The 17,668-nt window shown below is 35.2% G+C and overlaps 1 long non-coding RNA gene across 1 annotated transcript; it reads left to right on the plus strand.

Annotated features, from left to right (window-relative positions):
• The first annotated feature begins 15,580 nt into the window (after window positions 1-15,580).
• LOC138900931 (uncharacterized) lies at window positions 15,581-16,795 on the plus strand. The gene is made up of 2 exons (XR_011412292.1): window positions 15,581-15,841; window positions 16,509-16,795. It is a non-coding gene; the product is annotated as an uncharacterized lncRNA (long non-coding RNA).
• Window positions 16,796-17,668: the final 873 nt, after the last annotated feature.

Raw genomic sequence — 17,668 nt, forward strand, 5'->3', positions numbered from 1 at the left:
ATAGATCTTAGCAAGAACTCCATGTACCATGCAAGGAACAAACACATCACCATGAGATATCACTGGATTCGAGAAATAGTATAGAATAAATCTTTAAAAATCTTGAAGATTTCTACAAGTGAGAATCCCGCAGATATGCTGACCAAGGTGGTACCAAGAGACAAGTTTGAATTGTGCAAAGAACTTGTCGGCATGCACTCAAGCTAGAAGTCTGGTGTTACCTCCTTCAAGTGAATGGGTCTGGAAGGGGAGATTTTTGGGGTCCATCCCCATAAATGAAAGGGAAAACAAAATGTTAAATATGATAGGCTATGGGATTTGCAAATCTGCAGACCATAAGTGAAAGAGAAAAAAAAATGTCAAATATGGTAGGCTATGGGATTTGTAAATCTGTAGAAGGAAATGTCAAATATAGTAGGCGTGAGAGAGTGAGGCTCTCTATAAAAGGAGAGATTTGGCTCTCATTTCTACACATCAACAAAGAGAAATAAAGAGTGATGTTTCACAGAAAGGGTACAAGAAAATAGTGTGTAGGAAAAATAAAGAGTTAACATTATTGTAGTGAGGTGTGAATATCAAAGGAGGGTTATTTCTTTTGAGTATTGTAGTGGTCTTTGGAGTATTTTACTCGAACCTACAAAGTGTAAAGTTCCTTGCTATAGTGATATTAGTTGCTCGTCTCGGGGCCGTGATTTTTTCCCTTATTCAAAAGGATTTTTCACGTAAACATCTTGGTGTCGTTGTCACTCTTTTATTCTTGTTAATTATCGTATCTCGGTACTATGTTATTATTCTGCTTTTATTACCGTAAATATTATTTCTGTAAGGTTTATTCCCAACATCTCTCACTTACTCCGATTAATCAAACTAAAGCATATTATTAGTTTGTTTATTTATCCGAAATGAGAGAATGAACGCATGCAAAAACAGGAGTGACGCCCATTAACTAAGGTAATATGTACATCCAGAGAACCAAGCGTACCAATAATATACGAGATAGGGGTCACACCTAATCCCACCATATATGACTGTGACTTTGAAGGGAAAACAAATTAAAAAATTATTAAGAAATGAGAGCAAAATAGAACAATATACTAATGGAGACAAGATGTATATGAGGAGAATGTAGAAGTTATTTTAGTCAAGTGTATTTCTTCTATGTACTTAACGGGATAAAGAATACCCTATTTATAGGATATAAGATACATGAAAAGTTACAAGAATACACCTAAAGATTACAAATATTAAGTGATGAATTAACTAAGTACATGAACTCAAATGGTTCATGGAATAAGGATGTCTAAGAGTATTCAATGGACATCCACTTTAACATATTCATAACACTCCCCCTTGGATGTCCATCTAAAATATAATGTGCCTCGTTAAAACCTTACTAGGAAAACTCAGTGGGAAAACGCCTAGTGAATGAAAAAGAGTACACATATCTTGGAATACGCATTGAGCTCTGCCTCATTTAAAACCTTACCAGGAAAACCCAATTGGGACAAAATCTTGGTTAAGGGAAAAAGAGTATAGCGCGTATTATACTCCCCCTGATAAAAACTTTATTTGATATCTCGGAGACGGCGCATTCCAATCTTATGTCTCAGCTTCTCAAATGCTGATGTTGGCAATGCCTTAGTGAATAAATCTGCTAGATTGTCACTTGAACGGATTTGTTGAACATCTATCTCACCATTTTGCTGAAGATCGTGTGTGAAAAAGAACTTTGGTGAAATATGCTTTGTTCTGTCTCCTTTGATATATCCTCCTTTAAGTTGAGCTATGCAAACAGCATTGTCTTCATACAATATCTTTGGAATCTTCGTTTTTAAAGAAAGACCACACAATTGTTGAATATGTTGAGTCACTGATCTCAACCATACACATTCTCGACTAGCTTCATGAATAGCTATTATCTCTGCATGATTGGAAGATGTAGCAGCTAAAGTTTGTTTTGTTGAACGCCATGAAATAGTTGTACCCCCACAAGTAAATAGATAGCCTGTTTGAGATCGGGCTTTATGTAGGTCAGACAAATAACCCGCATCTGCATAACCAATCAACTGTGAATCGGATTCATAAGAATAAAATAATCTCATATCAATAGTCCCTCGGAGGTATCTAAAAATATGCTTAACACCATTCCATTGTCTTGTTGTTGGAAAGGAACTAAATCTTGCTAATAAACTTACTGCAAAGTTTATATCTGTTCGAGTATTATTTTCAAGATGCATTAGTACCCCAATTGCACTAAGATATGGAGTTTCATCACCAAGAAGCTCTCCATCATTTTCATGAGGTCGAAATGGATCTTTATTTATATCAAGTGATCTCACAACCATCGGGGTACTTAATGGATGTGCTTTATCCATATAAAAACGCTTTAGAATCTTTTCGGTATAAGTTGATTGATGGACAAAAATTCCATCTTTCATATGCTCAATTTGTAGACCAAGACAAAATTTTGTCTTTCTAAGATCTTTCATTTCAAACTCTTTCTTCAAACAGTCTACTGCTTTTGGAAGTTCCTCAGGAGTTCCAATGATATTTAGATCATCAACATACACAGCGATTATAACAAATTCAGATCCAGACCTTCTTATAAATACACAAGGACAAATTGGATCATTCTTATACCCTTCTTTCAGCAAATACTTACTCAGGCAATTATACCACATTCGCTCTGATTGTTTCAATCCATATCAGGATTTTTGAAGCTTTATTAAACAAGTTGCCCGAAAACGTTTATTAGTTTCAGGAACTTTGAGCCCTTCAGGGATTTTAATATAAATTTCGTTGTCTAATGTGCCATAAAAATAGGTCGTGACAACATCCATTAGACGCACATCAAGTTTTTCATGGACTGCCAAATTTATAAGATACCTGAAAGTGATTGCATCCACCACAGGAGAATATGTCTCCATATAATCAATGTCATGTCTTTGCAAAATTCCTTGTACCACAAGTCGTGCTTTATATCTAACGACTTCATTTTTATCATTTCGTTTTCGCACAAAAACCCATTTTTATCCCACTGGCTTTATTCCTTCAGGTGTTCGGACTATACGTCCGAATACTTCACGTTTTTCAAGTGACGCTAATTCTGCCTGGATAGCGTCTTTCCATTTTTGCCAATCATTTCTCTGTCTACATTCATCGATAGATCTTGGTTCAAGATCCTCTTCTTGTTGCATTATTTCAACAGCAAAATTATAAACAAAAATGTTATCGACAATAATATTATTTCGGTTTCACCTTTTTGCCGTAGAGACATAACTTATTGAGATCTCTTCATTCTTATTATCTTCAGGTACCTGGACCTCCTCTGAGGTCTTATCATTTGTTATGTCACAGGGCTCTTTTTAAGAAATTACCTCCATATTATGATCTCCTAGATCATTTGCTTATTTTCGCTTTCGAGGATTTTTATCTTTGGAACCAATTGGTCTACCACGTTTCAAGCATGGATTAGACTCATTTGCATTTATAGATTGTCCAACCGGGACATCAATTCGAAAAGGAGCATTAGCAGTTGGAATATGTGACTTAGTCACCCTTGATAGGTTAGTGAATGCATCAGGTAGTTGATTTGCAATATTTTGCAAATAAATTATCTTTTGAACCTCGTGCTCACATTGATTTGTTCGAGGATATAAATGAGATAGTGATAATGCATTCCAATCTATCTCCTTTTGCAGTTGCTTATTTTCTCCCCCTAATATTGGGTATATTGATTCATCAAAATGACAATCAATAAATCTTCCCGTAAATAAATCTCCAGTTATAGGTTCCTAGTATTTTATAATAGAAGGAGATTCATACCCAACATATATTCCCAATATTCTTTGGGGTCCCATCTTTGTACGTTGTGGCGGAGCAATTGGAACATATACTGCACATCCAAATATTTTAAGATGGAAAATATTTGACTCTTGACCAAAAGCCAATTGTATTGGGTAGACTTTATGATAACTTGTGGGTCTGATCCGCACAAGAGCTGCTGCATGCAAAATAGCATAGCCCCATGCCGAAATGTAAAGTTTTGTTATCATAAGCCTTGGTCTAGCAATTAATTGGAGGCGTTTGATCAATGATTCCGCTAGACCATTTTGAGTATGAACATGAGCAACTGGATGCTCAATTGTTATCCCAGTTGATATGCAATAATCATTAAAGGCCTGGGACGTAAATTCACCAGCATTATCAAGACGAAGTGTCTTAATTGCATAATCTGGAAACTGTGCTAGTAATCTTATTAATTGAGCTAGTAACCTCGCAAAGGCCAAATTATAGGTTGATAACAAGCACACATATGACCATCTTGTAGATGCATCTATCAAAACCATATAATATCCGAATAGTCCACATGGAGAGAGTATGGGCCCACATATATTACCCTGTATACATTCCAAAAATACAGGAGATTCAACTCCAACATTAATTACTAATGGTCTAATAATCAGTTTTCCTTGAGAACATGCAGCACAAGAGAATTCTTTAGTTGGAAGAATCTTCTGGTTCTTCAATGAGTGACCATGTGAATTCTCAATTATTTTGCGCATCATATTATAACCGGGATGGCCCAACCAGTCATGCCAAATAATAAAATCATTAGTAAACTCCTTGTTTACTATGGCATGTGATTCAACTACACTAATATTAGTGTAGTATAATCCAGAGGAAAATGCGGGAAGATTTTCAAGCATATACTTCTTTTTCGATTTTATTGTAGTAATATAAAAGTATTCAACATTTTCCTTCACTGGTGGTCTCAATATGATAGCCATTTTGGCGAATATCTTTGAAACTCAACAAGTTTCTCTGAGACCTATTACAATATAATGCATCATTAACAGCCAATATAGTTCCTCCTGGTAGTAATACAGTCGCTCTTCTAGAGCCCTCAATTAATTTTGTACTATCAGATATTGTTATGATATTGGCTTCTTTCATAATTAAATAAGAGAAATATCTCTTATCTTTTAATATGGTGTGCGTCGTAGCACTATCCAGAAGACATATTTCTTCTTTATTATTCATACGGCCAACTGAAGACTTGGAAGTTTTCATATTCTTCAAAAAATAAAATACATCATAAGTAATATTGAAAAATTTAAGAACAAAAGAAACTACATTTATGAAATTAAATACTGACAACATAAAAAGTTTTATTCAAAATATGAACTTCATAAAAAGAAATACATTTATTCTTATAATTTTTCTCAATAATAAGTCTTCAGTTATGATGCTCAAAGAAGTCTCCAGCTTCTAAATGAGTAATATCTGCAAGGCCTTCAAAAATATCATCTTTATAGGCAAGGTTTGCTTCAACTTTATCATGATTATTCATAGGGCCCGCCTCAACATCATTTTGAATAGTCAAGTGAGTCTCAACTTTATTTTCTTTCCCTTTTATAGATACTTGATAAAGTTTGACAAAATATTCAGGTGTACTACAAATTCGTGCCCAATGATATTTCATACCACATCGGTGGCAAACATTACCTTTGCCTTTTGAAGGATTATTCTGAGAACCCTTATTGTTCTCTTGTTTATAACGACCACCACCATGGCGATTATTATTTTGTCCCTTGCCACGCCCACGTATATTTATACGGCCACGATAATTATTTTATCTTTTTTCAGACTTTAGATCTATCATTCCTAGATTCGCTTCTGGAAATGGAGCTGATCCAGTGGGGCGGGCTTCATGATTTTTCATTAAAAGAGCATTATGTTGTTCAGCCACCAAAAGGCATGAAATTAACTTAGAATATTTCTTAAAGCCCTTTTCACGGTATTGCTGTTGTAACACCATATTTGAGGCATGAAAAGTGGAAAGAGTTTTTTCCATCATGTCTTCATCATTCATAGGTTCCCCACATAATTTTAGTTGGGAAATTATTCTATATACAACAGAATTAGATTCACTTATGGTCTTATAATCTTGTAGCCATAAGTGCATCCACTCACGACGAGCTCTTGGCAATACCGTGGCCTTTAGGTGGTCATATCGTTCCTTCAAACTAGTCCATAGTTAAAATGGATCTTTCAAGGTTAATATTCACTTTTTAACCCTTCATCGAGATGATGGCGAAGGAAAATCATGGCTTTCGCCTTATCCTGACTTGATGCTTCATTTTCTTCTTTAATAGTGTCACCAAGACCTTTAGCGTCAAGGTGAATTTCAGCATCAAGTACTCATGGCAAATAGTTATTCCCAGAAATGTCAAGTGCCATAAATTCAAGATTTGACAAATTCGACATAGTGAAAACTATCATAGAAATAAGTGAATTAGAATGACAAGAATTATTATCAATTTAGTGAAGTACATAATCGTGTATTAATATTCTATATGTAAAATTATCAAACAAATAATTATGTATAGTGCAATGATAAATTCGTGTTTAATATTACCCACAAAAACTTCAGACATGTAAGTATATTTCCATAGAATAAATAAGTTAAATTAATATGTACTAGTATAATTTTATTCTACTTAGAATACGTTTAAATAAGCTAAGTAGGCATAAAATTAGATGATATGAATTCTGACAAGTTTCAACATTCAATACGATTTATCTAATAGTTCAGTCGTTAATTTTAAAGTTATTAATTAGTTTGTACACTTAGGTGATAAATTTATTGGAGACACATTTAAACCTTTTAAAAATTTTGCAAGAATTCCTTCTAAATGCATATTCTGTTAGAATATTTGGATGCGGGTTTAATTAGTCTAATTATTGTAATTCAATTTTAATACTTATTTATTTATGTGTAGGATTAAACTTCTTCGTAGTTTATATAATGAAATATCAATTTAACCGAAACTTATTGTTTTCATACCAATACAATTATTATAATCATATTCAAAACAAGTTATGCATATAGTAATTAAATTGCAGGTTAAAGAAAGATCCTAATAGAAACATTATAAACATAGGAATGTATACCTGAATTGGAAAAGAAACTGACTACCTCTTTTAGAAAGAATATAAAATTCGGATGAAGCAGATAACCTCAGTTGGTTAGAACCTCGTACTGATAACGTATTAAGAAATGAGAGCAAAATAGAACAATATAGTAATGGAGACAAGATGTATATGAGGAGAATGTAGAAGTTATTTTATTCAAGTGTGTTTATTCTATGTACTTCATAGGATAAAGAATACCCCATTTATAGAATATAGGATACATGAAAAATTACAAGAATATACTTAAATATTACAAATATTAAATAATAAATTAATTAAATACAAAAACTCAAATAGTTCCTGAAATAAGGATATCTAAGAGTATTCAATGGATCACTTTAACATATTCGTAACAAAAATAATGAAGTTGTTTTTATTCAGAAGGGAATCAGTACCTCTACAGTCTACACGTGAAAAGATAGATCCCTGACTAATAATAGAGAAGTGTCTGCTCTGTTTTGCTTGGAGAGAGGCAGTAAAATAATTAATTAATAATACCCAGTAGCCATACTGCATGATAGCATGCCCCAATAAAAAAACAAGAAATACTAAACTAATAATAACAATAAAAATAAATTGTTTTTAATAATAATAATAATAAACCAACCCCACCACCTCACTACATGTACAAATAAGGTAATGGTAATAATCAATCACCAATTCTACCACCTCACGACATGTACAATTTATGATAATGAAGTTGTTCTTATTCAGAAGGGAATCTGTTCTTCGATGCATGGAGAGATTTCGTGACAAATCACTACTGCAATGTCATTAGAGTACTTAATAAAACTTAGGATAAGTTATAAACACCTCTATAATATAACTCAAATATAAATATACCCCATGTATTTTAAATTGAAATCCTATCCTATTCTTGTAAAGAAAAAAAGAGACCATAAAGAAATATTTGATTTTGCATTGCCAAGTATAAGTAATAACAACAACTTTTACCCCTTTATTCTTACTCGTAGTGATATTAATACCCCTTTAGTGATTGATGTGACAAAGAGAGTAATTTTAATTTCTCATAAGTGCGTGACATGCAAAAGAAAGTGCTTAAGGCAGACAAAAACTGACACGTGTTAGTCTCCAATTGGAAATTTTTATAACTAATTACGCTACATATTAAAAAATTATTTTTTTCTTATTCTTTTTCATTTTTTATCTTTTTGTTTTTACTTTTCTCTTTCTTCATCTTCACCAAATCCACCCCGCCACTCTTCTTTTTTCTTCCTTCATCTTCACCAAATCGACCCGCTACCACTTCCCCTTCCATCCTCCTCAATCCCATCACTTTACTTTTAATTCACCATTTTGTTTTCATAGGAGAGTTCAATAATTGATGTGAATATTAAGCAATTGAAAATAGGAGATTGACAAATACTTGATTTAGTAATGGTACATTTATTCAAAAAGGCATTCATTCATCATTTTTCTTAGATAGTTCCGGAAATTAAGAAAAACTAAATTTGTCCAATTGTCCTCACTCATTTTTTTTGTTTTTCACTTGGTTGCATTACTTACGCAAGGAACTCGGACGTGTACCGCATAAGACTCATTAAAAAAAAAATGCTCTCTATGAGAATTTTTATTCACGTAACTCAAACTTAAGACTTATTTTATACCTTCACCGTTCACAACCCTCGGTCCACGTCATATATTTTTTAATTTAAGTTCCAACTGATGGGCGGATAATGATGATATGCTCTTATGATGGGAATGGATAGGGTGGGGCAACGGTTTAGACAAAAAATCAGATTTTTCTCTTATAGATAAGATAAGTGGCTTTCAGGATAGGGGTGGCCCTTCTTTAATTAAGGGCTGAAAATTAAAATGATAAAGTTTTTTAAATTGGGTAAAATGGAAGGAAATGTAAGATCCAATAAGACCAATTTGTCTTTTTACGTGAATGGCCTTTGGTTCTCTTATTTCTCCAAAGGTTGGCTATTTGTCTTTCATATCTTCTTCTCCAATTTCAGCCGTCCAATTTGATTCACGTCTTCCCGATTGTGTTTGGCCCCATTATGTAATTACTAGTAAGGAACTTTTTATTTGTAAACCGCCTCGCAAATGCAAGTTCATTATATTAAAAGTACAACGAAATATTAATTGCCTTTTTTTCCTTAAAAAATCGATTTTACATTAGACAAATTTGTGATTTAAGTTGCGTTCCTAATATTTAGGTCTTTCCTTTTTAGATTGTATTATAATTTTATTTGTTGTGGAAAGGCGTGATTTTAATAAAATAAAGATTGTTGGGTTTCTCACTTCATATACAATATTTTTTCTAAATTGTTCGTATTCAGAAGGGAATCTGTATTTCGATGCATGGAGAGAGAGATTCCGTGACGAATTACTATGGTAATGTTATTAGAGTGCTTAATAAAACTTAGGATATAAGTTATAAACACCCCTATTATATAAATCAATTATAGATACGCTGGTACCCCATGTTTTTTAAATTAAAATCCAGTCTTATTCTTGCAATTAAAATCTAAATAACTAGTGAAAGAAAAATCGAATTTCAGTATCTATAGTGACAAGCGAATTATATGATTAATAGATAGAAAACCTGATGAACTTATGGCTCGATATGTTGGATTGAGGCAGAAATGGCTTTTGGTTGAGGGGAAAGCTTGCTGCTAGCTGCTAGTTGCTATAGACATATTGTTACGGATATAGTAGGTATGTCCTAGATCCAATATGATATTTGATGATTTGAACATATTTTTGTGAACGTTATTTGATATAAAAATATATGACATTTGATATTCTTTTATCATAGTTATTATTAATTGCTTTATTAATATAATACGGTCCTTGATGAAATGTTGAGACTTGTCATGGTGATGGAGAGCATAATAATGAGAGTAAAGTCTCTTACAATTTAATCTAAATTTGTTCTTGATCGTAGGATTATTAATTTGGACATTAGTTATCCGATTAGATCAATATTTATGTGATCGTCTTTATGGGATAAAGATTAGTTGATCTCATTAACTAAATCACATAGATAGATGACGCATATAGAGATATGATCATTGAACCGACTCATTGGATAATTTCTAATGGTTAGAATTACCATAAACTGTCAATAGGATATTTTCTTGAAGAATGTAATGTAAGAGTTGTTACACCCCATATTTTCGTACGTGAAAGTACGCCATAAATAAATTGATGAAAGCTCGAAAATGAGATATTACATCCCATATTTTCGTACGTTAAAGTTTCGTCGTAAGTTAATCGATGTAGGTTCGGGAATGTGATTATTTTGCGATTATAAGCATTATGCTATTTTAAACAAGTGATGAGTAAATTCGTGAAGGAGAGAGCGTAAGCAAATCGAAGAAAATAAATTTCGTCGAAGTTTGACATTTTGGGATAAAATACGGCCCGAGCTAAAATACTCGGTATTTATGGACTAATACCATACAAGGTACCACATGGCCATGGAGTAAGGTACCGGGTGCCCGTCGCAGCCCATCGGTTTGGGTCATGACAAAAGTGGTATCAGAGCAGTTCTGTCCTAGGGAGTCTACAAGCCGTGTCTAGTAGAGTTTTGTTTATGGGTATGTTGTGCACCACACTTATAATAAGCAGGAGGCTACAGTGCATTTAGGACTGTCACTCTTTCTTCTTACTCTAGATCGTGTGGTAGAGCTCAGTTGTAAGAACTCAATTTCCTAAACTTTATCTTATTCATAATACGACGTTGCCTACATCCAAAAAGACAGTTGGTAAGGGATTGAATGTGGCTATGGAAGAGTTGAGTCAGAGGAACTCGATTTTTTTTATGATGAGTAAATGTAAGGTCTTCAGCAGAACATGTGGGTACTAAGACGTGTAAGCTTCTTGATAAGGGGCCTTAAGGTAATAAGATCTATCCATCCATATGGTGAAAAGTAATGAGAGATTCAGAAGATAGATACAAGTTTCAACAAGTAAAAGAAGCAAGGTGAAGAAGAGTACGAGGCGCCCAGTTAATGAAGAATATCAGTATTTACAATTCAGGCAGATGAATATAAGCCTTTTGAGTTACCTTCAACAATAACAGAGGTATGTATAATTTGCCACACCCATCTCATTTATGCCTTATGGGGGCTAACAAAAGTAGTATAAGAGAAGGACGGATATCAGGATTCGGCTAGGGTAAGAGTAACCCAAAATGGTGAATGGATTGTTTGTGTTAGTTGATATTTTCGAAGGATATTGCAAATGTGGTAATAGATCTCCTTGTGAGATACCCAGATGGTGCACTCTTAAATAGTACAACTAGATATGAGTACTGCAAAGATAGGCACTGGAAGCCTTGAAGGGATAAATATTACCTTAGTGTGGCTCTCGTCCCTAGTAGAGAAAGAATGTTTGGCAACCCGATGGGCCGGTAGATGCAACAAGGGGAGGTAAAAGCAAAAGAATGTCTTGTTCAAGTTTCAGAATAAAGTGATAGACATAAATATTAGCGGGAAATAAGAAGAGAGTTAATGAAGCATTATGAAGTAAGATGTGATACATGGATGACAACAGTAGATCAAAAAGATGATAATATTACAGAGTCTATAGTCAAGTGAAGGAAAAGACAAGAGGTGATAGACCTTGAGACGACAAAAGAGTATAGGCCATAAAGTCATATCCTTATTTCAAGAAATAAGTTCGTGACTCCAACGCGACTACCAAAAGTAAAAGTTAGACCCCATAATAATAAGAAATCAACATGGAATGATGAACAAGATAAACTAAATATGAATTAGGGACTGAGCGATTTGATAATAGTCGGCATCATGAGAATTTCAGATTTCGTTCCCGCGATAATAGAATGGACAACAGAAGAAGACTCATGAGAAATTCACAGAATGATCATTCAGGAAGACGCTTCCCTAAAGCAAGTAATGTGAGCAAAGTTAAGCTTAAGGGACTGTATGTTTGAGGTATACTAAGTGTCACCCTCGCGAGTAAGGAATTTTGTTATCTTTGGCACAGAAGGATTAACGCAAGTCGAGTAAGGGTCATCGATGATGTGAAAAGACGCCAAAGATGAAGAGGTAAAACATCTATAGGTAGATCACTGTAGCTCCAACTCTTAAGTACTCCCCTAAAGGGGGGGAATATGAAGTGATGTGGCATTAAGACAAAATTTAGTGGTTCTAGTAACTATGGAATGGTAAAGGAAGAATGCGATAAAAAATGAGAAAAGGGATGAGATTGTACTTACTCAAATCCTACTGATATGCTACGATTCCAGAACATTATGCAAGCACGCTGACAACGAGAGGAAGTAAGGGTTCCTGCCCGAGATGTTATTGATAGATAAGGAGCCAGTACAGGACGTAAGTTAAGACAAAGGAAATAACCCAAGAAAGATTATGCGAAATATTGATATGAGAATGGGCCATCAAGTAGTTAGTAGTTGATTTAGGAAGGGCCTAATTATGGCTAGATAGGAGGATACAGACAAATCATTAGATCGTGCAAGATAAACAGAGTGAACCCCAACATGGGAAATTTAGTCTCGCAGATATGACATCGTGACCTTGAGAAATATTCAGATAAGAGTTGGGGTAGTTAAAGGTACCGCATGAATGCTATGGAAATAAAAGATAGTCTCATTGGGAAGACAGTCAAAACTTCAGTTCAGGAGTAACCCTACAAGCACAAGGGCATGGAAATAAGTAATTACAGATAATTATAGGCAAGGAAGAACATCAAAAATTCTGTCAAGTATACGATGTAATAAGCTCGCAGCTTTACAAGAGCCAGAAGATCTTCCTAAATACTACAACGAAAGACCAGCTGAGGAAATAAGGAAGAATGCTTCAACCTAAGTACAACGACCAAAAGAGGAAATGGTCTTGTAACAACAGTCTTACAACAACATTGGATGCACTCCATAAGGAAATGACACCTAGCATGGCTAAAGTATTGGAAATGAAACCAAAAGTAATATTCGAGACTATATGAATTGCACAAAATTCCGACATGCATGGAAACTAAGATATACTAAGTATGCACGCAACAAGGGAGCAGAAAGACCAAGAAAAGTAATTGCTTACATTTAAAGAAAGCTGAGGTGGAACGAAAGGAATTATTCGATCAATGATCCAGGGTTAGTAACGCTATGAACACACTCAAGATTTCGGAGTATTATCCATGCGGCATGTATGTTGACAATCATACAACTGTATAAGACTCTGGTATAAGTTAAAAGAAAGAATTTAGTCCAGGTCATAGATAAGGGATTGAATTGTCAGGAGATTGTATCATGGATATTCCATAGTGCCCATGAAAGCCTAAAGTAACAACTAATACCAGGAGCCGCAGATCGGAAGATAGCTTAAGCCTACATGAAGGCTGATCAGAAGGAAGAGGAAACTAAAGAGTTTAATCAACTAAGTAAATCATGAATCTGATTATTGGACCCGGAAAATTATAGGAATCATGATTGAGAACATAGCAGAATAACTCTTAATATCAGAGGTACAAGAGAGATAGTACAACAACCATATTTTATGACGGCTCTACAACAAAGCCAGTTAGAAGAGTATCACCCTCATAAGAAGTCAGTATGAAGCTCTCACCGGATTATGTATGCACCAGAGGTGCAAATATTATAATAGAGCTTCAAGTTGTGGATGTGAATTATACGTGTGTTAAAGCGAGGTCATGAAAGAGATAGAAGATGTGATGCAAGATTTTAAGGTAAGCAAGGTAAAGGTGAACAACGTACGAGATACTCAAATGCAGAAGGTTACGAATAATCCATATTGCAGATAGAAGGCTAGAAGTGTTGGGATTCAATATCCAGGAATGGTATCGGCGTCGTCAGTGGCATATCTCCCAACCTATGGTTTCTAAGTATCGAGAGGTCTAATTAGGAGAGTAAAGACGAGTTAGAGACGATGTGATGTCTCGCTTGATTTTCCATGATGACATAAGGAAATCTATGGTGCAAGCAAGTTGAAGGAAGGTTGCGAGTAGTATAAATAGATACGTATAGGTTTTAAGCTAAAGTATAGTAAAGCGACAAGGATTTATGACAGGAATAAGGATAAGAAAGGGCGAGTGAGAAGGTGACGAGAATGGATAAGTCCTCAGGATTAAGCCCATGAAAACAAGAGAGTTGATGATTTCTCTAAGTTATAGAAAGCTCAGTATGGAAGTATAGTATCGTATCGCCCCCAGGTGGATCAGGAAAATCACTTCAAATGTTCCACGATACAACGTGAGCCCTAGTGATTATGTAAGAGGTTTCAAGTTATCAGTGGTAGATTGTAGATCAATATTGAGGTGAATCAACAATGGATGGACAAAAGTCACAAAGTATGAGATGAGATTAGGCCGTCATTCTTAAGATGAACAATAATAAGGAAGTATTAAAGGACTTAGATTTATACATATGGGATAAGCAACGAAAGTAACCTGGAGTTCGGTAGCAGACCTCAGTAACGATAAATCGAAGTAAGAGTTATGGTACCGTATGACCTACCTAGATGCAGTAAAATCATGTGGATGGATAGCTAAGTCTATGAAATAAGATAAAGCAATATTCGTAAGTTTGACAAAGTACCGAGCAAGGAACTCCAGTACACCTATAGATGCCTAGAGGGTCATCTTGTCGAGTTCTGTATATGTTCCCCAAAGTGAGGCCTAGAGATTGGCTAAAACCTGAAGAGAAGAGTCGCATAGGCGCACATACAGGGAAAGAGTCGTACAAGTTGCATGACAGAAGGTAGCAATAGATTCCGACCACAAGTCGTGGTGTGAGAAAGAGGCCTACAGGGGGGAATGCCCTGGCCTTTGGATTTATTCATAGAACAGTTGCCTAGATGGCAATGAGAGTACTAAAGTATTCGCAAGAGCTATAGGTTATGATAATGATAAGTACATAAGTCAATATTCGAGGACGAATGTTCCAAAGGGGGGGAATGATGTTACACCCCATATTTTCGTACGTGAAAGTACGCCATAAATAAATTGATGAAAGCTTGGAAATGAGATATTACATCCCCCATTTACGTTCGTTAAAGTTTCGTCGTAAGTTAATCGACGTAAGTTCGGGAATGGGGTTATTTTATGATTATAAGCATTATGCTATTTCAAACAAGTGATGAGTAAATTCGTGAAGGAGAGAGGGTAAGCAAAACGAAGAAAATGAATTTCGTCGAAGTTTGATATTTTGGGATAAAATACGGCCCGAGCTAAAATACCCGGTATTTATGGACTAATACCATACAAGGTACCATATGGCCATGGTAGTGAGGTGTATAAAGTGTGTTAAAAGTGAGTAGTAATTTAAGTAAATTGAGATAATTCTTAATTATGCGGGTAATTGGTTAATTATTGGATAACGGGACATTAACTAGTTAATTAAGAAAAGGGGGTGAATTATTTGGATAAGATTAAGGGCCACCAACGTGGCAGCCCATTAGTTGGATAAAAGACCTAAAATATGACTCTTAAATTAGGTTGAAAGGTGGCATAAGTGGACATTTTTTGGCCTAGTCATACTTATCAAGGTGGGGCCCACACCAACAAGACATAAAGACTTCTCTAAGTCACAAAATGAAGATACGTATATATTTTAAGTGATGGATGAGTTTCAGCAAGAAAATCCATAAAAGATAGCAATCTAGTTCACACAAAATGGAGATGCTTACATCAAAATCTCCAAGAATCGGATCTTCAACAAAGGAATTAGTATGAAGTTTTATTGCGTAATAGCAACGGGATTTGCAATTCTAAGAGAGCACGGTACAATCTTTCTAAAAAATATCATACAGATTGTTCCCTATTTCAATCTCGTCGTTACGTGTTTCGTCACGATTGGCGTGTGTTAGAAGGATTGTCAAGAGAATCGGTTCAGGTATGTTAAGGCTATCCTTTCTTTCTTTTGGCATGATCCATACGATACAAACGAAATGAGTAAACACACAATTTTCATAAATGACTCTATTCATAGAAGTATTAGGGGTGTCTATGTTATTGATTCCCCATGTGAATTATTATTATATCTTCTATTCATGGGTCTCAGAAAAATACGTATTTGACAAAGTTTATCCGAAAGGCTTATTGATTTTATGACAATCCAAGAAATCTTATTAACGTAATTTTTATGCATTTCATGTATTTATACATGTACATTGACCCATGACCAGATGGCATTATATACGCGTATATTATATGTATATGGGATATGGGAAAAGGTTATGGCGTTATATATGCACCACCACCTGATCAACTGGTATACGTTGATGATTTGCCCACAGTGACCGAAATGATATGATGGGATGCCCTCAGAGGCTTGATGATGTTATGAACGCATATACCTATGCATGGTATGATATTTATATGCATATGCATGACATAAAAAAATGAAATGATTCACAGAACTATGCAGACGTACATGTCGAGTCGTTTACTTCATATTTCTCTTATGTCTATTATTTACTGATTTTCACTCCTTACATACTCGGTACATTATTTGTACCGACGTCCCTTTTGCCGGGGGACACTACGTTTCATGCCCGCAGGTCTCGATAGATAGGTCGAGATCCTCCAAGTTAGCGATCAGCTCAGCGGAAGATGTTGGTGCACTCTATTTGCTCCGGAGTTGCTTGGTTGGTCAGTATGATTTAGATGTGTATTATTTGGTATGGCAGGGCTCTGTCCCGACCTTTATGACAATTATGTATTCTTATAGGTTTGTAGATAAATTTCATGTATATGAAAGAATGTATGGCCTTGTCGGCATATGTTCAGTGTACGAGTGATCGTTTTGGTCTTATAAGCCAGTATGTCATATGTATAAGTTTATTCACTCATGCTTCACTCCGGTTCATTTACCTATAATGGAATGATACGAAAGATATGTTATCTTGGTACTCGGTTGAGTAAGGCACCGGGTGCCCGTCGCGGCCCATCGGTTTGGGTCATGACAAGAGTTTCCTTTGACCTGAGATCGACACAGTAGTTGACAAGTTATTTATTGTGCTTTGATACTAGACACCTATGGCCCTAGGATGATAGTTGAAAGGATATTGGGTATGATTAAATGCTTGTAGAATTAATGACTGATCAAGATGGAATCTGTCAACTCTCGATATTGAGTTTAAACTCCATGTTGTCATGAATTATAAATGGCCAAACTAAGACCTTGGCCAGGGCAATTGAATGAAAGAAGAAAAGAGTTTCTTAGGTCATTCAAAGGTTAATTATATTCGACATGAACAAATAGTTGGTCACCTATTAGGATTTGTCAGTTGAACCATATCCTAGGGTGACCCAGAGCTATAAGGACAGAAGGAATTATTATGTCACGACCCAATTTCACCTATAGATCATGATGGCGCCCAACACTACAGCTAGGCAAGCCAAGTTAATAAATTAAGCATATATTGACAAAATTTAAAACCATGAAAAATAATAAAACCCAAATTCTACCAATGTGTGCGCCAAGACCCGGTGTCACAAGTGTATGAGCATCTAGTAGATTATACAAAACCTTAAATACTGTCTGAAATAAAATAGACAGAATGAAAAATACAAGGAGAGACACTAGTAGCTGCAGAACGGCTCAGAAAGGCAGCTCACCACTATATCCCTGGATAGCGTGGGTGTAAGACGATAGGTCCCCTACTAGTACTTGCCTCAGGTCCTACACAACAAGTGCATCAAGTGTAGTATGAGTACG

This window comes from Nicotiana tomentosiformis, chromosome 11, assembly GCF_000390325.3.
Source record: "Nicotiana tomentosiformis chromosome 11, ASM39032v3, whole genome shotgun sequence".
Taxonomy (NCBI): Eukaryota; Viridiplantae; Streptophyta; class Magnoliopsida; order Solanales; family Solanaceae; genus Nicotiana; species Nicotiana tomentosiformis.